Source organism: Rutidosis leptorrhynchoides, chromosome 4, assembly GCF_046630445.1.
Source record: "Rutidosis leptorrhynchoides isolate AG116_Rl617_1_P2 chromosome 4, CSIRO_AGI_Rlap_v1, whole genome shotgun sequence".
NCBI lineage: Eukaryota > Viridiplantae > Streptophyta > Magnoliopsida > Asterales > Asteraceae > Rutidosis > Rutidosis leptorrhynchoides.
In genome coordinates this window covers 133,834,248-133,859,312 of record NC_092336.1, presented here as the reverse complement: position 1 = coordinate 133,859,312, position 25,065 = coordinate 133,834,248, and positions in this window count along the sequence as shown.

The window sequence follows — 25,065 nt, the reverse complement described above, 5'->3', positions numbered from 1 at the left end:
TTGATAAGACTAATGAATCAGACCCCCAGTAAAGATAATCTCCTTAAAGATTAAAAATCAGCTTTTATGCCTGATATCACTCAATCTTTGAGATTGACCTTAAAGATTGAGAATTACAAACTCATGGAATTCGATGATATCTAAACTCGAGCTTGAACGAGAAAATATTTTGATCAAAATTACAAACCGATTTGTTTTCTGAAAACTCATTTTTAATGCGTTCATTACCATTGAACGTAAAATCCTAGGAATTCACCTGGAATTCATTAGGTCACCTGAACTAAATCAGGTGTCAACCGTAAGAACGGTGGTTGCATTGTCACACCTCCTAAATGGAATCGGGGGTAATCTGTGACTAACCAATACCATAACACAACTGTAAAGCAAGAACGACTCTATATGAGACGTTTTAATTAAAAACCAATGTATTAATGCAGCGGAATGTATTAAGTCATTACAATTTAATCCTTAACAAAATTTAATATAAACTAAATTGTTTTAATGCAATAATGTAAATGATAAATGCGGACTCCAAAGCAGCAAAGCCCAAATAGCACACAAAGTCTTTAGCAATCTTCACCTGAGACAAAACATGCTTAAAGTGTCAACCAAAAAGGTTGAGTAAACAACATAGGTTTAATATATAGTTTTAGACCACAAGATTTAGTTGTCAAAAGTAAATGCTGAAGTTATGATATCGAGACGTAAACAAAGTTACCCCAGGACACCTTGAACTGTCAGTGTCGTTTAATCATTATTATGTAACCAAAGACCAACGATCAAATAGTTAGAGATGTCACTCTCAATAGCGCTATTCACAATAACTAAGCTTGCCTTTATATGTAGCAATTAACGATATCATGGTAGGAATTTAGCATGAATCAAAGCATGTCAGCACAGTTAAACAGTTATCAGGTACTTGTGTCTAAGCGTAAACCGGTTTGAAAGCAAACATGTGTCTCACCCCAAAAGTTCAAAATAAGTAATAGAGAAAGTCAAAAAGTGGGACTATGAAGTTCACCTTAATAGCAGATAGATATTCCATGCAAGTAGTAAGTACGGAGTGTAATCGGAGATCTCAACCTCGAGATATAATGTTCGATTAGGTAATGTCTAATAGACATAAAGTTTGTTTATTAATATAGTAAACTATATTAACAGTGACCGTTTTCGAGAAAAGTTATATTTATATGAATGATAATATACTTAGTGTTATTAAGTGTTACCATATAGGTATGTGTATAGGTTATACTAATAATAGTATTATTAATCTTTAATTATTCAACCTTTATATATATATATATATATATATATATATATATATATATATATATATATATATATATATATATATATATATATAGTAGATGTATGTGTTACATATATAATAATGTAAGATGGTACATATACATATATTTATTACTTTTCTTATTATTAGGTTTACTAACTTATAATAATACTTCTTAATACACGTTCATACATACATTCACACGTACATATAATATATATATAAATATATATATATATATATATATATATATATATATATATATATATATATATATATATATATATATATATATATATAGTAGATGTATGTGTTACATATATAATAATGTAAGATGGTACATATACATATATTTATTACTTTTCTTATTATTAGGTTTACTAACTTATAATAATACTTCTTAATACACGTTCATACATACATTCACACGTACATATACATACATATATGCACATACATATACACGTATGCATATATTTACATATACACCCACATATACATACGGTGTGTACATACACATACGTACGTATGCATTCATGCATGCACATGTATTATTATTATTATTCTTTACTATATTACCAAATCTTACAAACAAAACTTTTATCTTTAACCTAATCAACTCATAAAATCACAACTTTTTAACATAATAACAAGTCATATTTATTAACCCTATTTCATTATTCATAACATCCTTAACATAAAATCATAACTTTTAACATATCCTTAATACTTATTCATTAATTAATCTTTTATTCATAAACAATACCTTAACTTTTTATCAATCATAATACTTCATCAAGACCATACATCATATTCATAATCTTTGTTCATACTTATTAGTTATCTAATTATTTATACCTCATAAAATCATAAACTTTTATCATAATACATACAACTATATATTAATAGATTTAATGTAGGAATGATCTAGGGTTTATAGACTACCTTAACAAGATTGAAGACCAAGGATGGATGATGATACTCGAAGTAGAAAGACAGAAACAGAAGCTGCAGCAACAGCAAGAAATCACGACCCAATTGGGGCTGTTTGGGTCTGATTTATCGACAGAACAACAGCAACAGGTAGCAGCAGGTTTAGCAGCAAATATGGATTGTTTTGGGCTGCTTGATCACACAAGAAACAGAAGAAAAACAAACATCAAAAATCAAACATAAAAGGGCTGTTGTGGATCGAAATATACAGCAGGACAGAAACAACTTACAGCAGACGAATTACAGCAACTTGGAGTGGTTCTTGAACTCGTTTAATCATGAACAGAAGGATAGAAACACAGCAGGTTTAGTAGGCGAATGAAGGCTGTAATGATGGTGATGATTCACGACTACAAGTAGGGTTTTGTGAGGGATGTTGTCGACAGAAAACTGGAGGGATTTCTGGATAATAGTCGACTAAAATTTAGAGGGAAAGCAGGAGATAATTGTCGACTAGATTACGCAGATTATTTGGTGAATAAACTTGAGAATCAAGATGCATTTTATAGTTTTTGTAGGTTCCTATTTATACCCAAATTACTTGAGGAACAAGAACACTAATTTTGGTTAAACAAGGATTGTGAAAAAATGGTGACTAAGTAAATTATTTGCTGCATACATCCAGCCGATGTTTTCTGTTATTTCATGTATTTATATTTTTTTTAATACCGTATATCCTATTTATTTATATATATTATTTATATTTTTTTTTTACGGTTCCTTATTTATTTTATATAATTTATATACCCCTTTTTTATTATTAATATTAATATTAGGGTTATATTATTTAAATACATTTTATTTAATTATTAACCCCTAAGTTTTATTAATTTTATTAGTTCCAATTAGTTTGTATTTATTTTTAAAAGTTATACAATATCACCTTTTAATATTACATATTGTTTTAAAAATAATGAAACACAAATGCATAAACTTTATATAACAGGATTATTGATCAAAAGATAATATTTAATTAAAGTTTATTAATAAAGTTTACGATCACATAAGGTCTTAATAATGGAACAGATATAACAGAACTGAAAAATTGCGGGTCGTCATAGTACCTCCCCGTTAATAAAAACTTCGTCTCGAAGTTTTAGGTGGACTTCTCGGATGCATCTGCAGTTGAGAAGAGATGGGGATATTTTCGTCTCATTTGGTCTTCACGTTCCCAGGTATACTCGGGGCCTCGTCACGAATTCCAACGGACTTTAACAATAGGTATAGTACTTTGTTTCAAGCGTTTCACGGTTTGATCAACGACCTCGATTGGTTCTTCAATGAAGTGCATCTTTTCATCAATGTGAATGTCATCCAAAGGAATAACGAGTGTGTCATCAGCAAGACACTTTTTCAGATTTGAGACGTGAAACACGTCGTGTACCTTACTAAGCTCAACAGGTAGTTCTAATCGATAAGCCACGGGACCAATTCTTTCAATAATCTTGAAAGGTCCAACAAAACGCGGACTTAGTTTGCTTCGTTTACCAAAATGAACAACTCCTTTCCAAGGGGATACTTTCAACATGACTTTATCACCAACTTGGAATTCTAAATCTTTCTGACGAATATCAGCATAGTTCTTTTGTCGGCTACGGGCAGTTTCTAACCGTTTCTTAATTTGAACGATCTTTTCGGTAGTTTCATGAATGATTTCCGGACCAGTTATTTGTCTATCCTCTAGTTCACCCCAACACAGTGGAGATCTACATTTTCGTCCGTATAAGGCTTCAAAAGGTGCAGCCTTAATACTTGAATGATAACTGTTGTTGTAAGAAAATTCGGCTAAAGGCAAGTGTCTATCCCAACCTTTGCCAAAATCGATAACACAAGCACGAAGCATATCTTCCAATGTTTGAATGGTTCGTTCACTTTGACCATCGGTTTGCAGATGATAAGCAGTACTCATGTTAAGTTGAGTTCCAAGAGCAGATTGTAAAGTTTTCCAAAATCTAGAGATAAATCGACTATCGCGATCTGAAATGATTGAAATAGGGACTCCATGACGAGAGACAATCTCTTTGATATAAAGTTGTGACAATTTCTCCATCTTATCAGTTTCTTTGATTGGCAAGAAGTGTGCAGATTTAGTAATACGATCCACTATGACCCATATAGTATCATTGCCATTTGAAGTCTTAGGCAACTTGGTGATGAAATCCATAGTGATACATTCCCACTTCCACTGCGGAATATCCGGCTGTTGAAGTAAACCAGACGGCTTTTAATGCTCGACCTTAACTTTTAAACAAGTAAGGCACTTTCTCACATAATCGGCAATATCGGATTTAAGATTAGGCCACTAATAAAACTCTTTCACATCGTGATACATTTTACTAGAGCCTGGGTGAATAGAATACCTAGTCTTATGTGCTTCATCCAAGACTAGTTCTCGAAGATTTTCAAAAATTGGGACCCAGATTCGGTTATTGAAATACCTTATTCCGTTTCCCTTGAGTTCAAGTTGCTTTACGAGACCTTTAAGTCCCTCGAGTTGGACATTCTCTTCCTTCAATGCCTCAAGTTGTGCTTCACGGATTTGAGATGTAAGATTCGTACGAATACGTATGTTTAAAGCTCGGACTCGGATCGGGTTGACACTATCTTTTCTACTAAGGGCATCAGCAACTACATTCGCCTTACCGGGATGATATTTAAGCTCACAGTCATAGTCATTTAATAACTCGACCCAACGCCTTTGTCTCATGTTTAGTTGCTTTTGATCAAAGATATGTTGAAGACTTTTATGATCGGTAAACACCGTGAATTTAATCCCGTAGAGATAATGTCTCCACATCTTCAATGCAAATACCACAGCTCCTAACTCTAAGTCATGCGTGGTATAGTTCTTCTCATGTTTCTTCAATTGTCTAGATGCATAGGCTATGACTTTGTTACGTTGCATTAAGACACATCTGAAACCTTGGTTCGAGGCATCACAATAGACTACAAAATCGTCGTTGCCATCGGGTAGTGATAGAATCGGGGCTGTGGTCAATTTATACTTTAGAACCTTAAAAGCAGATTCCTGTTCTTCGGACCACTCAAACTTCTTCCCCTTGTGAGTTAGCATAGTGAGAGGCTTGGCTAGAATAGAAAAATCTTTGACGAATCTTCGGTAATAACCAGCAAGTCCTAAAAATTGGCGAATATGTTTCGCACTCTTAGGTACTTCCCAATTCCGAATAGCAGTAATTTTTGCCGGATCGACATGTATTCCTTCACTATCAACTACATGTCCAAGAAATTATACGGTTCGTAACCAAAATTCACATTTAGAGAACTTGGCATACAGTTGTTCCTTCTTTAAGAGCTCTAGAATCAATCACAAATGTTGCTCATGTTCTTTCTCGTTCTTGGAATAGATTAGAATATCGTCGATGAAGACAATCACGAATTTATCAAGATAAGGTTTGCATACACGGTTCATAAGATCCATGAACACAGCAGGAGCGTTGGTTAAACCAAAAGGCATGACAAGAAACTCATAATGCCCATAGCGAGTTCGGAAAGCAGTCTTAGAAACATCAGTTTCCTTGACCCTCAATTGATGATAACCCGACATAAGATCAATCTTCGAATAAATACTCGACCCTTGCAGTTGGTCAAATAGGTCATCAATGCGTGGGAGTGGATAATGATTCTTGATGGTTAGCTTGTTGAGTTCTTGGTAATCAATACACATTCTCAACGTGCCATCTTTCTTCTTAACAAATAGAACAGGTGCTCCCCATGGAGACGAGCTAGGACGAATGAAACCTTTCTCCAAAAGTTCTTGTAGTTGGCTAGATAATTCTTTCATTTCAGATGGAGCTAGTCGGTATGGTGCCTTTGCAATCGGTGCAGCACCGGGAGTCAAATCAATTTGAAACTCAACCTGTTGTTGGGGAGGGAGACCAGGGAGTTCTTCGGGGAATACTTCAGGAAAGTCTCTAACCATCGGTACATCTTCAATACGTTTCTCTTCCGGTTCGACTTTCTTAACATGGGCTAAGATAGCTTGATATCCTTTTATTAGATATTTGCGGGTTTTGATGCAAGAGATGATATTAAGTTTAGAACCACTTGTCTCTCCTTGAACGATTAGGGTTTCACCATTTTCTAGAGGAATGTTAATGGTTTCTCATAGCACATGATTGCAGCTCTTAACGGGCGTAACTAATCCATTCCTACGACTATGTCAAACTTCCTAACACGACTGGCAAAAGGTCGATCTTAAAGTGTTTATCGGCTAGGATCAGATCACAGTTTTTATACACGTTGTCTACTTTCATAACCTTACCATTAGCTACTTCTACAAGTCGTTTAATTTCTAAGGCTTGTGGTTTTTCGGTGAATAAGGCACAAAATTCAGTAGACACATAACTTCTATCGGCACCAGAATCAAATAAAATAGTAGCATAGATGTTGTTAACAAGAAACGTACCCGTTATCACTTCATCATCCTCACGGGCTTCTTCAGCAGTTATCACAAAAGCACGACTCTTAGCATTACCATTGTTACTCTGGTTCTTTGGACACTGATTGCGGAAATGTCCAACTTCTCCACAACCATAGCAAGTTGGAACAAAAGCATTTGCCTTTGTAGAGGGAACTTTACAATACTTAGCTATATGACCAGTCTTCTTGCACTTGGTGCAATGAGCCATACACTTCCCATTATGATGCCTATCACAATGATTACATTGTGGTTTTGTCCCATCATAACCACTTCTAGAATTATCGGCAACTTTCTTGTTTGAACCTTGGCTTGAACCTTGAGATGGTTCAAACTTTCTCTTACCCTCACTAGACTTAGCCTCGGCTTGTTTATTAGCTGCGGCCTTTCTCCTCTTAGCCATCATCAAATTTTGAGACATAAGTATCACTGCATCTAAGGTCTCCTTACTAGCAGCAATAACGTTTCCTTGAATCTCATCAGGAAGACCTTCTATGTATCTCTCAATCTTCTTTTGTTCAGTTGGTATCATATCTGGGCACAGAGAAACCAACTCTATAAACTTGTTGGTATAAGCTTCAATGTTAGTACCAATGACCTTCAATTCCCAAAACTTCACTTCTAGCCTTTGAATTTGATTCCTTGGGCAAAACTTATCCGTCATCATTATTTTCACAACGGCCCATGGAATAGCATTAGCAGCATCAAGCCCCACAGTTTGGGCATAAGCGTTCCACCAAGTCAAAGCAAGGCCACCTAAGGTGTGAGTGGCATACTTCACTTTGTCGGATTCCGTACAGTTACAGATACGAAAGATTGATTCGACTTTTTCAAACCAACGAGTTAACTCGACTGCTTCCTCATTCCCATTGAAGGATGGAGGCTTACAGTTCATGAACTCCTTGTAGGTACATGAGGTAGGTGGATTCCCTTGGTTGTTCCCTTGATTATTGTTGCCTTGGGCGGCAGCAAGCAGTTGTTGAAATTGTGCGGGTGTCAAAGTGACATTTGGAAGTGTGTTAGCACCACGGGTTGATTGAGCCATGATCTTCAATACATAAAAATAGTATTAGTTGAAGAGTTTTGATGCTAGTAAGTTATAAATTGTTTAATAAATGCACAAATTTCACACAACATGTAATAGGGAGATATATAAGAGAAAACAACGAGATGTAATAAGAACACTTAAATTTTATTAAACATCACAAAGATAACTAACATCTTTTTATTACACACGGTACGAAAACTAGAATAAACACGAAACGAAACTAAGATAGTAGTTTTAGGCAAAGCCTTTACAATGAATGAATACACTAATACGAAATGGAAAACATATGCTAGAAGGACACTATCTAATGGTACTCTTTGAAGAAATCTTCAAAATCTTTCATTGACTTATCTTGAAGCGCTTTCATGTCGGCCATCATCTTCCCCAATTGGTCTTGGTTCTTCTCGACCTTAGCCAATCGGGCATGAACAGACGCTTGCTCTTTATCCCATAGGAGATCTTGAACATATTTCATGAAACCTTCAAACACGTTGTGCTTTTGCCTTTGGTACTTGATAAAATCAGACATGAAATCAAAGATGCTTTCTTACTCCTTTTCCAACCTATCTTGGCGTTTAATGATCATTGCCAAGTTGGTGGTGTCTTGTCTCTTAGAAGGACCGGGGATATCATTGGTTGGGGTCTCGGGTTCCTTCCTCTTTAGAAAGAGAGGTGAGTCAGCAGAGGGCTCGGATTCGGGTTCTTCCTCCTTGTCATCCCTATCATAGTTAGCATTAATGCGGGATTCTCCCATAGGAGGAGAGTGTGGAGGAGTATCGGGCGTGTAAACAGGTGATGTGGGCGGTGTAGCAGGTTCATAAACCGGTGATGCGGGTGGAGTAGTAGGTGTGTAGGCCGGTGGGTTAACGGATCCTTCGGACTCGTTGTCGGAGATGATGATCGGGCTAACGCGAGACATCCTAAAAGACACGAAAGAACTAAGTTAGGCAAGTTCTAAGGAAGACGCAAAAGCAGGAATTAAAATGTAAAGGAAAGTACTTAAAAATCGAGGCAGGAAAGGTTATAGACCTATGGATTACTAAGGCATCCTAACTAGCACATAAGGCACACATAAAATGCAATCATGGTTCTCTATAACAACCTGGCTCTGATACCAATCTGTCACACCCCCTAAATGGAACCGGGGGTAATCTGTGACTAACCAATACCATAACACAAGTGTAAAGCGAGAATGACTCTATATGAGACGTTTTAATTAAAAACCAATGTATTAACGCAGCGGAATGTATTAAGTCATTACAATTTAATCCTTAACAAAAGTTAATATAAACTAAATTGTTTTAATACAATAATGTAAATGATAAATGCGGACTCCGAAGCAGCAAAGCCCAAATAGCACACAAAGTCTTTAGCAATCTTCACCTGAGACAAAACATGCTTAAAGTGTCAACCAAAAAGGTTGAGTGAACAACATAGGTTTAATATATAGTTTTAGACCACAAGATTTAGTTATCAAAAGTAAATGCTGAAGTTATGATATCGAGACGTAAACAAAGTTACTCCAGGACACCTTGAACTGTCAGTGTCATTTAATCACTATTATGTAACCAAAGACCAACGGTCAAATAGTTAGAGACGTCACTCTTAATAGCGCTATTCACAATAACTAAGCTTGCCTTTATAAGTAGCAATTAACGATATCATGGTAGGGATTTAGCATGAATCAAAGCATGTCAGCACAGTTAAATAGTTTTCAGGTACTTGTGTCTAAGCGTAAAATGGTTTGAAAGCAAACATGTGTCTCACCCCAAAAGTGCAAAATAAGTAATAGAGAAAGTCAAAAAGTAGGGCTATGAAGTTCACCTTAACAGCCGATAGATATTCCATGCAAGTAGTAAGTACGGAGTGTAATCGGAGATCTCAACCTAGAGATATAATGTTCGATTAGGTAATGTCTAATAGACATAAAGTTTGTTTATTAATATAGTAAACTATATTAACAGTGACCGTTTTCGAGAAAAGTTATATTTATAAGAATGATAATATACTTAGTGTTATTAAGTATTACCATATAGGTATGTGTATAGGTTATACTAATAATAGTATTATTAATCTTTAATTATTCAACCTTTATATATATATATACCTATCATTATATGTTACATCATAAATATACTTCTATGTGATACATACATATACATATATATTCTTTATTATTATTTTACATGTATTCATAACTCTATGATATATATATATAGTAGATGTATGTGTTACTTATATAATAATGTAAGATGGTACATATACATATATTTATTACTTTTCTTATTATTAGGTTTACTAACTTATAATAATACTTCTTAATACACGTTCATACATACATTCACATGTACATATACATACATATATACACATATATATACGCGTATGTATATATTTACATATACACCCACATATACATACAGTGTGTACATGCACATACGTACGTATGCATGCATGCATGCACATGTATTATTATTATCATTATTCTTTACTATTTACCAAATCTTACAAACAAAACTTTTATCTTTAACCTAATCAACTAATAAAATCACAACTTTTTAACATAATAACAAGTCATATTTATTAACCCTATTTCATTATTCATAACATCTGATAATGCTAAAAACGAACATATATTTCATAGCATTATCCCTCAAGAAAGACAAGCTTTTAGTTGCAATTGTTCTATTTACAAGTGATATTCGTTTAAATAATAAAAGGTGAAGACAAATGACAGATTAGACGAATTGAAGACGCAAAAGACCAAAAAGCTCAAAAGTACAAAATACAATCAAAGTGGTTCCAATTAGTGATAAGAAACATCTCAAAATTACAAGAGTACAAGAAGCAAAACGCAAAGTACAAGATATTAAATTATACGCAAGGACGTTCGAAAATCCGAAACCGGGACCAGAGTCAACTCTCAACGCTAGACTCAACGGACTAAAAATTACAAGTCAACTATGCACATGAATATAATATAATATATAATTAATTCTTAAAATTAACATATATATTATATTATATTATAAAAACCGTCGGAAAACTAAAAAATAAAGACATGTGAGCCTCCCCAGCTGGCCATGTGATCGCATGGCCTAGAGGAGCAAAGCTCATGCGATCGCATAAGCCCCTGTAGCAGCTGACATGCCTATAAATTTCGCGTTTTTGGTTGATCATCACACATCTTTTTCCTTCTTCTTACTCAACGTATAATATATATATATATATATATATATATATATATATATATATATATATATATATATATATATATATATATATTATAATTTTAATTTTAATTTTAATTTTAATTCTAATAATAAGGGTATGTTAGCGAATGTTGTAAGGGTGTAAGTCGAAATTCTGTCCGTGTAACGCTACGATATTTTTAATCATTGTAAGTTATGTTCAACCTTTTTAATTTAATGTCTCGTAGCTGAGTTATTATTATGCTTATTTAATACTGAAGTAATCATGATGGTGGGCTAAAAATATTTAACATTCGGTAATTGGGCTTTGTACCATAATTGGAGTTTGGACAAAAGAACGACACTTGTGGAAATTAGACTATAGGCTATTAATGGGCTTTATATTTGTTTAACTAAATGATAGTTTGTTAATTTTAATATAAAGATTTACAATTGGACGTACCTATAAATAACCATATACACTCGATCGGACACGATGGACGGGATATTTATATGTACGAATAATCGTTCATTTAACCGGATACGGGAATGAATTAATAGTCTATGGAATTATTAAAACAGGGGTGAAATTATGTACAAGGACACTTGGCATAATTGATAACAAAGTATTAAAACCTTGGGTTACACGCAGTCGATAACCTGGTGTAATTATTAAACAAAGTATTAAAACCTTGTTACAGTTTAAGTCCTCAATTAGTTGGAATATTTAACTTCGGATATAATGATAATTTGATGAGGATACTCGCATTTTATATTTATGACTGATGGACTGTTATGGATAAAAACCAGACGGACATATTAAATAATCCAGGACAAAGGACAATTAACCCATGGGAATAAACTAAAAATCAACACGTCAAACATCATGATTACGGAAGTTTAAATAAGCATAATTCCTTTATTTTCATATTTAATTGCACTTTTAATTATCGCACTTTTATTTATTGTCATTGTATTTAATTGCACTTTTAATTTTCGTACTCTTTAATTATCGTAATTTTATTTTTTTGCAATTTTATTATCGTTATTTACTTTACGCTTTAAATTAAGTTATATTTATATTTAATATTTTACATTAGGTTTTAACTGCGACTAAAGTTTTAAAATCGACAAACCGGTCATTAAACGGTAAAAACCCCCTTTTTATAATAATAATATTACTTATGTATATTTGTATTTTTATAAATTAAAACTAATATAGCGTTAAGCTTTGTTTAAAAGATTTCCCTATGGAACGAACCAGACTTACTAAAAATTACATTACTGTACAATTAGATACACTGCCTATAAGTGTTGTAGCAAGGTTTAAGTATATCTATTCTATAAATAAATAAATATCTTGTGTAAAATTGTATCGTATTTAATAGTATTTTGTTGTAAAAATATAGCTATTTCCTAGTACGCCTCGCACACATCAAGTATTTTTGACGCCGCTGCCGGGGAAAATTCTGCTTAAATGCCGGAAACGCAGCGCTAATATATATAAAAAAAGGATATTTATTAATTTTTTGTTTACTTTTATAAAAATACGTTTTTGTAAAAATACGTTTTAAAATATAATCAAAAATTTAAAAAGAAAAACAAAAATATAAATATTTTTAAGAGTTTGTTAAATATTTAAGTTTTATAAAGTTTCTTTATTTTTATTTTAGTTTTTAAAATTAAATTTTTATTTAAGTTATATAAATATTATATATATTTTTAAAACAGAAAACTGAAAAAAAATATATTAATTACTCGGCCCGATCACTGTAGCAGCCCAACTCTGGCCCGAAACCCTAGCTCATGCGATCACATGGCTGGGTAACTTAGAACTCATGCGATCGCATGAGAGTATCTGACAGGCCATCATCGTACAACAATTAATACGATTAGGGTTTAAATTAATTATTAATTTTATTATTAACCCTAATTAAGTTTTATTATTTAATTAGTTATTAGTTTAAGTTTATTTTGTATTTTTAGTTTATTTAGTTTAATTAAATTATAAAACTAAAACTTTTATAAAATAAATAATATAAAAATAATATTTTTATAAAAATTGTACTTTTTATAACTTTAAGTTTATTTTTTTATATTCTGTTTTTTATTTGTTTTAGCATAATTTGTATTTTTTTTATCGTTCGTACTTAGTTTTAAATATAGTATTTGCCATAATTATTTTTATTTCTAGATTTTTAGGCTTTGCCGTAAAATCCCTTAAGTGCTTTTTCTTTAGACTAAGATCTAGGTGCTTTAGAATTTTGCGACGCCGTTTTTAGTTTTTAGTTCCTTTTTAAGTTATTGCCATTTGGGATATAGTTTTTCTTTTAAGCTTTAATATTTTTAGACGCAACTTTTAATTCTTAGTTTTTTGTTCCTTTTTAAGTTTCGACGCACTACTTTCTTATTTTTATTTTGCGACGCCTAATTATTTTTTCGACACGCTCTTTTTCTTTCTTATTTCTCGACATTCTAGTTTTTAGGACTTAGAATTTTCTCTATTTCTTATCTAAAATTTATTTAAATTACGAAAAATTATTTTAAGTGGTTAAATTGATAGACATCAAAATTTTCTGGTTCGTAGTAATAGTTGGATTTGTATGTGGACCGGGTTATTGGAGCCAAACAGTACTCAATTATATTGAGACCAAACGAATCCTGCCCCTCTGCTGCATCTTTTGGCTATTCGAAACGTGGGCAAAATCAGAAAAGTCTATTAATTTGATAACTTATATAATTTTTCTTATTTTTATAACTAATAGGATATTAAGTGAATGCACCGAGCAAAACGTTCACCACCTTTTGTACGTTCACCACCTGTAACCAGATCAAGACATCTAGAAAATATTGTCGCTGTTGATTTTTCTTTAGAATCATCATCCAGTCGACCAAGTACTCCAATTCAAATTTTTGATAATCCATTTTTTGAACCCGACCTCACAATTGAGAATCCGGAGATTATTCAGGGACAATTCATAGATCCTGAACCACTAATCTTTCCTCCGGAACAACCAATCATTCTAACAGAGATTGTTGAGGAACCAACCATAAAATCAAAATCCTCTAGTGATTCAGATTCAACAAATTCAATCATGAAAAATCTAGAACCTTTATGTATGGAAGACCGAATGAGAGCTAAACGCACTGGCCAAGGTCACGCAATTACTCAACCTGACATTAATGCGCCAGATTAGGAAATCAAAGGACAAATTCTACACATGGTGACTAATCAATGCCAATTTAGTGGTGCACCGAAGGAAGATCCAAATGAACATCTTCGTACCTTTAATAGGATCTGTACTCTATTTAAAATAAGAGAAGTGGAGGATGAACAGATATATCTCATGTTATTTCCCTGGACTTTAAAGGGAGAAGCCAAAGATTGGTTAGAATCGTTACCTGAAGGGGCGATTGATACACGGGACGTTTTAGTTGAAAAATTTCTTAAACAATTCTTTCCGGCATCTAAAGCCGTAAGACTTTAAGGAGAAATTGTTACGTTCACACAGAAGCTAAATGAAACTCTATATGAGGCGTGGACAAGATTTGAAAAGTTTTTGAGAGGATGTCCGCAACATGGTTTAGACACCTGTCAAATAGTACAAATATTCTACCAAGGATGCGACATCACTACAAGAAAAGACATAGATATAGCAGCTGGTGGTTCCATTATGAAGAAAACAGAAACTGATGCTTACAAAATTATTGATAACACTGCTTCCCACTCACATGAGTGGCATCAAGAAAAAGATATCATTAGATCATCCAAAGCAGCTAGAGCCGATTCTAGCCATGACTTAGATTCCATTTCCGCAAAGATAGATGCTGTTGAGAGACGAATGGAAAAGATGACTAAAGATATCCACTCAATACGAATTAGTTGTGAGCAGTGTGGAGGACCACATTTGATAAAAGATTGTCTCAGTATTGAACAAACAATGGAACAAAGAGAGAATGTTTCATATCTAAACCAAAGGCCTGGAAATAATTATCAGAATAATTATCAACCGCCAAGACCAATTTACAATCAAAACTAGAATTATAACTGAAATGTTCCACACAACAATCAACAAGGTCCTAGCAATCAACAAGTATCCAATAATACTTACAATCAGCAAAGACTTAATTTTCAAAACAAACCACCACCAACCGATGATAAAAAGCTGAATTTAGAAGATATGATGACGAAGCTAGTTGAATCTCAAACTCAATTTTTTCACATCTCAGAAACAAACCAATGAACAAAATGCTCAAGCATTTAGAAATCAACAAGCTTCTATTCAAAATTTGGAACAAGAAGTAAGTAACCTAGCAAGGTTAATAGGTGAAAGAAAACCGGGAAGTCTACCTAGTGATACAAATGCTAACCCCCGAAATGAAACAGCTAAAGCTATTACCACAAGAAGTGGTATTACACTTAAACCACCTAAAATACCTGTAATTTTTGATGAAGCTATTCCTACTCCACAAGAACCACAACCTAGATATGCTAAATTTCTAAAAGATCTAATCTCAAATAGAAAGAAAATGGAAGAGCTCTCAGCTGTTACTATGAATGCTAATTGTTCAGCAGTGCTGTTGAATAAGATACCAGAAAAACTATCAGATCCAGGAAGTTTCACAATTCCATGTTTTCTGGGTAGTCTAAGTTCAATAGAAGCATTGGCAGACTTAGGTGCTAGTATAAATTTAATGCCGTATTCACTATACACTAAACTAGACCTTGGAGAATTGAAACCAACAAGAATAAGCATACAACTAGCCGATCGATCAATAAAATATCCTAGAGGGATAATGGAAAACATGCTAGTTAAAGTTGGTACTTTAATATTTCCAGTAGATTTTGTTGTTCTGGACATGGAAGAAGATTCTCAAGTTCCTCTCATATTAGGAAGACCATTCTTAAACACGGCTAAAGCAATGATAGACGTGTTTGGTAAGAAACTAACCTTAAGTATAGAGGATGAAAGTGTTACCTTTTCAGTTGATAGAGCAATGCAACAATCACAATCTGCAGATGATACATGTTATTATATTCAAACTATAGATTCACATGCAGAACTGTTAGAAGAATTTCCAGAATTACAAGGAATAGAAGAATGTTCTTTAGGAGAAGGAACTGAACCAATTGATGAAACTGAAATGCTAGCTACACTTATGGCTAATGGATATGAACCAACAACAGAAGAAATTCAAATGCTAAAAGAAGAAGACAGATATCGATATAAATCATCGATAGAAGAACCACCGACATTAGAGTTAAAGCCACTTCCAAACCATTTGAAATATGCTTATTTACATGGTGAATCTGAATTACCTGTAATAATATCATCTTCTCTTACTGAAAATGAAAAATCTCAGCTCATTTCTGTGCTAAAAGCTCATAAACTAGCTATTGCATGGAAAATTCATGATATTAAAGGAATAAGTCCTTCGTATTGCACACATAAAATCCTTATGGAAGAAGGTCATAAAACGTATGTGCAACGTCAACGAAGACTAAATCCTAATATGCAAGATGATGTTAAGAAAGAAATTATTAAACTGCTAGATGCAGGTTTAATTTATCCAATTTCTGATAGTCCATGGGTAAGCCCAGTTCAATGCGTACCTAAGAAGGGTGGCATGACTGTCATTACAAATGAGAAAGATGAGCTTATTCCTACTAGGACTGTAACAGGATGGCGTGTTTGTATTGATTATAGAAAATTAAATGACGCCACCAGAAAAGATCACTTTCCCTTACCTTTCATTGATCAAATGTTGGAAAGATTAGCCGGAAATAGTTACTATTGTTTTCTTGACTGTTTTTCCGGATATTTTCAAATTCCAATAGCACCTGAAAACCAAGAGAAAACCACATTCACGTGCCCTTATGGTACTTTTGCTTACAAACGCATGCCATTTGGACTTTGCAACGCACCTGCAACCTTTCAAAGGTGCATGATGGCGATTTTTCACGACATGATAGAAGAATGCATGGAAGTTTTCATGGATGACTTTTCAGTCTTCGGTGATACATTTGAATCATGTCTAGTTAATCTTGAACAAATGCTTATTAGATGCAAACAATCAAGTCTATACTTAATTGGGAGAAATGCCATTTCATGGTTAAAGAAGGCATCGTTCTTGGTCATAAAAATGCAAAGGAAGGAATTGAAGTGGATAGAGCTAAAGTAGATGTAATTGCTAAACTTCCACATCCCACCAATGTTAGAGGAGTTAGGAGTTTTCTAGGGCATGCCGGTTTTTACCGACGTTTCATAAAAGATTTTTCTAAAATTGCCACTCCTATGAATAAACTCCTAGAAAAGGATGCTTCATTCATCTTTTTAGATGAATGTATCAAATCTTTTAATATTCTTAAAGAAAAACTCACTAATGCACCGATTATGATAACTCCAAATTGGAATTTACCGTTTGAACTAATGTGCGATGCAAGTGATTTTGCAATGGGAGCCGTTTTAGGACAAAGGATTGAAAAACGATTTCAACCTATATATTATGCTAGTAAGACATTACAAGGAGCACAAACAAATTACACAACTACTGAAAAAGAACTCCTTGCTATTGTCTTTGCTTTTGACAAATGTCGTTCATATCTCTTTCTAGCTAAAACGGTGGTCTATACCGACCATTCTGCTCTTAGATACCTATTTTCGAAACAAGATGCCAAACCAAGATTAATCCGTTGGATCTTACTCTTACAAGAGTTCGATATTGAAATTCGAGATAAAAAGGGAGCAGAAAATCTCACTGCTGATCATCTTTCTCGTCTTGAAAATCCTGAATTAGAAGTTCTAAATGAATCAGCCATACAAGACAACTTTCCTGATGAATATCTATTGAAGATAGATTATAATGAAATTCCATGGTTTGCAGACTATGCAAACTACTTAGTATGTGGATTCCTTGAAAAAGGATTATCGTACCAAAAACGAAAGAAATTCTTTAGTGATATAAAACACTATTTCTGGGAAGATCCACATTTGTTTAAAAGTTGTCCCGATGGAATAATACGCCGATGTGTATTCGGAGATGAAGCTAGTAAAATCTTAAACCATTATCACACAGGACAAACAGGAGGGCATTATGGGCTTCAACTAACAGCAAGAAAAGTTTACGATTGTAACATCCCGCGTTTTTCCGTTAAATTTATTTTTAACACCGTCTTTTTCTTTTAAATAATACCTTTCGTTATTTAAATTCGTAGTTTCCGTTGACTAACGTTCATAATAATTCCGTCATTTAATTATAACATCTCTCGTTAACTTGCGTTTTAAAAATATTCGATCGGTTAAATCCCGCACCCGCTTTGAAACTCGAGGGACCGGAGTTGCCAAATGGGCAAACTAGTTGACTAGGTCAACTAGTCAACCCATTTCATCCATTCCATCATCTCCCTCATCCCTTTTCTCTCCATCTCAAGAACACACACACAAACCCATTCCATTCATTCATCATCTAAATTCAATCTTGGAAGCTCACAACAAATCCGATTACATATTTGGAATCCTCTCTTCATCCTCTACAATTTGATACCAACTTCATCTCGTTTGGGTAACATTTCTAAAACTCTAGATTTCTCTAAATTCGTGTTTTTGATTTGAAATGGTGTTAGTTAGTGTCTATGGCTCGAGTCTAACATGAATATATGTTTGGTTTGCTCGATTTGTTGTTTTTGGAGTAACTAGCATGAACTTGAAATGGGTGTGCTTAAATCCTTGATTTTGGATGAGTTAATGTTGTTAGATTGTTAAAGTGCATGTTTTAATTGTGTTACTAGTATCACTAGCTTCATTTTAATGTGTAGGTTGATTTGTAAAACTTCAAAAACATGATTAATGAATTTGTGATTCTTGACTAGGGTTTGATGGTTCTTGACATGAATTTTTGGATGCTTGAATGCCATGGAATGTTAATTGTTAGTGTTTAGTTGTAATGTATGCTCCATTACCTTCAAAACGGCATATCATATGTGTGAATTGGTTTCCCGAAACTCAAATTGCATTTGATGAACTTGAAACCTTGAAATGAACGTTTAATGATCACTTGATGAGTTTTCGGCTATTGTAAATGATGTTGTCGTTTGATGATAAGTGCTTAGTTGTGTTCCTTGTCAAAAGAGCTTTCCAACGGTATAAGATACGTCTTCTAGTTGTTTACGGTTTGCGTTTTATGGTTATTTGAAGTTTTGACCAAGACTTGAACCTTGAAACTGACCAGGTGCCAGACCACGTGTTATGTCGCGGCGCGACACATCTGGCCGCGGCGCGGCATATGCCGTGGTCAGATTCTGACCTATTTTGTCAAATTTCGAAAAATGTTTGCTATGCTACGCACCTCCGATTAACATGTAACTTGGCCAACATGCTCATATATGACTTCTAAGCTTAGAAAAATAGTTCGGAACCCGACCCGAACGTGTTGACTTTCGTTGACTTTGACCGACCAAAGTTTGACTTTTAATCAAACTTAACCAAATATTTGTGCAATCGTTCTAACATGTTTTTATACTTGTACCTTGCATGAAACATGACAATTTGATTCACATGCTATTATGATCGAGTCTTAACGAGCCATAGGACTAATTGAACATCTTTGACCTATCGTGTTTACCGTTATTGATACAACCTATATGTTTAGGTCAAGACTAGCTTTGTCTTTGCACGCGTCTACTTGTTGAAGTACTTTATTAACTCTTGCACTCAAGGTGAGATCATAGTCCCACTTTTACTCTTTTTGAACTTACATTTGGGATGAGAAAACATAAACATTTCTTTTGAACTAAGTGAACACAAGAACGGGAAAACAAACATTCTACATACGAGTTTAGAACAAAATCCTCAATTCGATTATCATTAGTTACACTTGCCGGGTGTAAGCGAGAACTTATGTTATATGGCCATATGGGTTGACAACCCTCATCCTTGACGGTTCGCTACCGTCTACGGATGAAATATATTTTCGAGAATCAGTGTTTGTTCTAGCACTAAGTGATGGGGTATACAATGGAAGGAATGTTAAGCTTTGATAATTGGGTGCTCGTGAAACAAACTTTTGGAATGTATTACTATTATTTCATTGATGCAAATCTTGTGGTTCACTTGTACTTACTTACTTAAACCTATGATTTCACCAACGTTTTCGTTGACAGATTTCTATGTTTTTCTCAGGTCTTGCACGATATGTGAAACATGCTTCCGCTTACTATTTGATACTTGCATCCGATGTCGAGTATACATGCATTTCATGGAGCGTCTTTTGACTTTACTTTAAACCGTGTCGCCTAGATTTCAATCGTATCTATAACGTTGTAACTTAACTTTTGGTTGAACAATTCTTGTAAACTTTGAAACAATCTTTATTTTGAAATGAAGGCGACATATTTTGGTCAAACGTTATCTTAAAGACTTATAATCAGGTAATGGGACCCACGTAGCCGACGCCGTCACTTGACGATTTGTCGGGGTCGCTACAGGTGGTATCAGAGCCTTGGTTGTAGGGATTTAGAGTTCATTTGTGTTCACCCCGAGTCATAGAGTACATAGGTGAATCTAGACTACAACCGGCATATAGACTGAAGTAGGAATTATTTGACTAATTGTGCATTTATACTCGAACTCTCCTATCATATCTAACTCGTATTCGATCTTGATCTTACGTTGATAAATTTTGTTGGTGCGCCACCTTGACTTTATGAAGTAATGTTAAATGCACATGAGAATCAGGGTAATATAATTTCCGGGATTATATTACGGTGATTCACATGGACGTTCCGACATTATGACATAGAGAATTTAAGGCGAGTCAAGGAAAAATTTTCTCTCTATCCTTATTCCATGCCACGGTTAGTATTGTTGAAAATACTAACCAACGATATTCTTGTCTCATGAAGGAACAATGGCTCACCAAGGTCAACACAATACTCCTCTCGAAACTCTAGAACAAGCTCTTCAACGAATGATAACCACCGCCGTGGGTACGGCCGTGGCCGACCACTTTTCTAACAACAACAATCATGGAGCCGGTAATTCAATCGAAGGTTGCTCCTACAAAAACTTCATGAAGTACAATCCTCCCACTTTCAATGGAACCGAAGGACCGGTTGCTCTCACCCGATGGTTCGAACAAACAGAAGCCGTTTTTAGTATAAGCGGTTGTCGGGACCAAGATAAGGTCAAGTTTTCCACCCTCACTCTCACCGGTATTGCTCTCTCATGGTGGAACACGTATGTACAATCGGTGGGTATCGATGAAGCCCTTACACTCTCTTGGACCGAATTAAGAGAAAGAATGACCACCGGATACTTCCCGCGCGAAGAGACTCGAAGGCTCGAACAGGGGCCAAGAAATTTAAAAATAGCCCGAGATGACCTCGAAGCTTATAATCAACGGTTTGCCGAACTAACCTCAATCTGTCCAAACCTCCGGGTTCCCGGGCCCCAAGGAGTTGAGTTTTACATGGATGGCCTCCCTAAGAGCATTCCACACGGGGTAATGCCATTAAGACCCGCCGACCTACAAGAGGCTGTGATGATAGCCCGCCGATTTATAAAAACGGTGGATGAAATTGAAGCGTTGGCACCAACGGCCGAGGCCCAACCAGTTAACAACAAAAGAAAACAGGAAGCCTCTCCATCAAGCAACCACAACCACAACGACTCCACCAAGAAGCCTTTCACCCCCGGCGGCAGGAAAAATTATGCTGGAACACGACCTTTTTGCAACACGTGCCACAAACATCATTATGGAAAATGTGGCGGACCATTTTGCATCAAGTGTCAAAGAAGTGGCCATGTGGCCCATAGTTGTAAGGGTGCCGCCCCCGTCGCTAAAAAGGTGCCCAGTGCACGCAGAAGGGGTGCTTGTTTTGAATGTGGACAACTGGGTCATTTTAAGAATGCATGTCCCAAGAAGAACGCCCACCCTAATGTACGCGAATGAGCTTTCAACCTTAACACATAGGATTCCCGGAACGACAATTAGTTACGGGTACGTTTCTTCACAACAAACCGTATATTTCATACTTGTTCGATTCGATTACCGCTAGACGTTTTATAACCAAGGATTTGACTCATGCTCTTTATATTCCACCTCTTTCCCCCAGATACTACTTAGACGATTTAAGTGACCGACGGAAAAATATTGTGTGCCTATAAATTTTATTGGAGGAAATATGTTAAGACTTTTGACTTGACACCTATAGAACTAGGGAGCTCGGAACCTATTCGTTAAAAAAAAAAAAAAAAAAAAAAAAAAAATGTTTCCCCATCATCTTGTATAGATTATTGTGAACTGAGTAATTTTCGGTTGGAAACCGATACCCTCTCCCTCGCATCCATGACCTCATAATTATTTGCACGAATCCCGTATGTTCCAAATCGACCTCCGTTCCGGTTATCATCAATTGAGGGTTAAGTGAGACGATGTCTCCTAAGCCACTTTCCGAACTCGCAACGTTAGTTGTAAATCTCTCTTAGTACCGCTTGATTTATTTAGGGCTCGCCCGTATCCATAAACCTCTTGAACCGCGTATGCAAATTCATATAGACTAATCTGTTATCGTATTTATAGATGACATCTTAACTTATTTAAGTAAAGAAGGAAAACGAACAACATCACCATCTTACGCTCGAACTTTTGAGAAAAGAGCAACTTTATACCAAATTCTCCGAGTGAGAATTTCTGTTGAACGAAGTCCAATTTTCTAGACCATGAAGTTAATGGTCAAGGCATTACAATCAATCTCGAAATCAAGCCACATGTAATCAGGAAACTCTCCCAACTCAGACTTGTATTCGTAAAAATCTTAGATCTCACCGGTTGTTACCGAAGATTCATTTCTGATTTTTCTCGTGTTACACGACTTTTAACCTCGTTAACTCACTGAGGGAAAAATTTAAACCCCCCCCATGTCCGAACCTTGAGCGTGATACTTCACACCAACATTTCTAGTTAAAATCGTATAGCACCAGATGGAACTCAATTATGAAAATATTTCTACATGAACGCCGGAAGGCATGCTCTCTCGACTCAAAATCAGTGTAACTGAAATTCGTTATTTTGCGCGAAGAATTCTAATACTAAATTGTGGATCCGATCAATTTTCTCGTCATCACATACCACGCTACATATCTCTGTTATTTCACCGTTACCGTCTGATATTACTGGAAATTAAGATAACACACAATCCAACGATACTTCACTCTTCTTTGACTTAACGCCCTTGTGTTTCTGATAATCGGTCAACTATTATTCAATCCCGAACTATACAACTACGTGTACTACCTCGTTTCTCTTTCAGACTTCAACTTTTGACAACTAGAGGCACGTTATAGCAACCTCGAGATGTAAACTCATCCTATTCTAAGTCCTCATTTCACTACTATCTTTACCGTTCGCATTTCCGTTTAAAGAAACTCCTTGTAACATTTCTCCATGGATAGAGAAACTCCTCGTATTACATAAGTATTCGCCACGAGGGTGAATAGTCCTAACGAACATTTTTCGAACCCTAACTAACTTGTTCAAACGTATCTTAAGAGATTCTTTTCCAACACGGTGTATCTTTGTCAATTATTCTGTATCGAAATACTCGTTTCACTTCTAGTTTTACAAGAAACCTTGGGAACCTGCTTAGACATGAGTACCGCGTACCACCCACAAACTGACGAACCGAGCAAACGAACGATTTACGTCTTGGAAAGACATCTCACAAACTCGTATTGTCACCTTTAGTAGATCACTCTTACAACAGTAGTTACCACTCGTGTGTTCACGCGCACTTTTCGAAACCTTATATGACCGCTAATGTCATACCCCTGTTCATTTAACCAAAGCATCAACCACCGAAATCTGAACTCCATCAAGAAACAACAATTGAAATCGTTCAAGTCCGAGAAGGGCTCGAGACAACCCATTGTCGCCAGAAGAGTTATACCAAACTTAGAGGAGAACCTCACAAATCCCAGTGTGTAACCGCGTAATATTGAGAACCCGCACCTTGGAAGGGTGTAATCCGTTTCGGGAATCAGGGAAAGTTAAACCCGCGACATGTTAACCCTTTTTGAAACCTTGGGGCGTATTGGAACCGCTCCCTACCGTTTAGAACTTCCGACTCAATTAAGTTTCCGTTTACCCTACATTTCGTGTAACAAACTTAGAAACGTGTCCTGCGGAACAGGAACGTGCAATCCTGCTGGATACATCAACTATCGATGACAAACTCCTCTTCATAGGAAAACCAGTTGAAACTGGGGATCGTAAAAACCGAACCATAATGCAACGTAAAACCCTGACTATCCAAATTCATGAGAACCCTCAAGAACGTACTTTCACTTATTCATAGCATTGACAACGTAAAGTCTCGAGTAAGAGATATCGACTACTACTTCCAACTAAATTTCGGGACGAAATTTCTTTTGAGTTGTGGATAATGTAACATCCCGCGTTTTTCCGTTAAATTTATTTTTAACACCGTCTTTTTCTTTTAAATAATACCTTTCGTTATTTAAATTCGTAGTTTCCGTTGACTAACGTTCATAATAATTCCGTCATTTAATTATAACATCTCTCGTTAACTTGCGTTTTAAAAATATTCGATCGGTTAAATCCCGCACCCGCTTTGAAACTCGAGGGACCGGAGTTGCCAAATGGGCAAACTAGTTGACTAGGTCAACTAGTCAACCCATTTCATCCATTCCATCATCTCCCTCATCCCTTTTCTCTCCATCTCAAGAACACACACACAAACCCATTCCATTCATTCATCATCTAAATTCAATCTTGGAAGCTCACAACAAATCCGATTACATATTTGGAATCCTCTCTTCATCCTCTACAATTTGATACCAACTTCATCTCGTTTGGGTAACATTTCTAAAACTCTAGATTTCTCTAAATTCGTGTTTTTGATTTGAAATGGTGTTAGTTAGTGTCTATGGCTCGAGTCTAACATGAATATATGTTTGGTTTGCTCGATTTGTTGTTTTTGGAGTAACTAGCATGAACTTGAAATGGGTGTGCTTAAATCCTTGATTTTGGATGAGTTAATGTTGTTAGATTGTTAAAGTGCATGTTTTAATTGTGTTACTAGTATCAC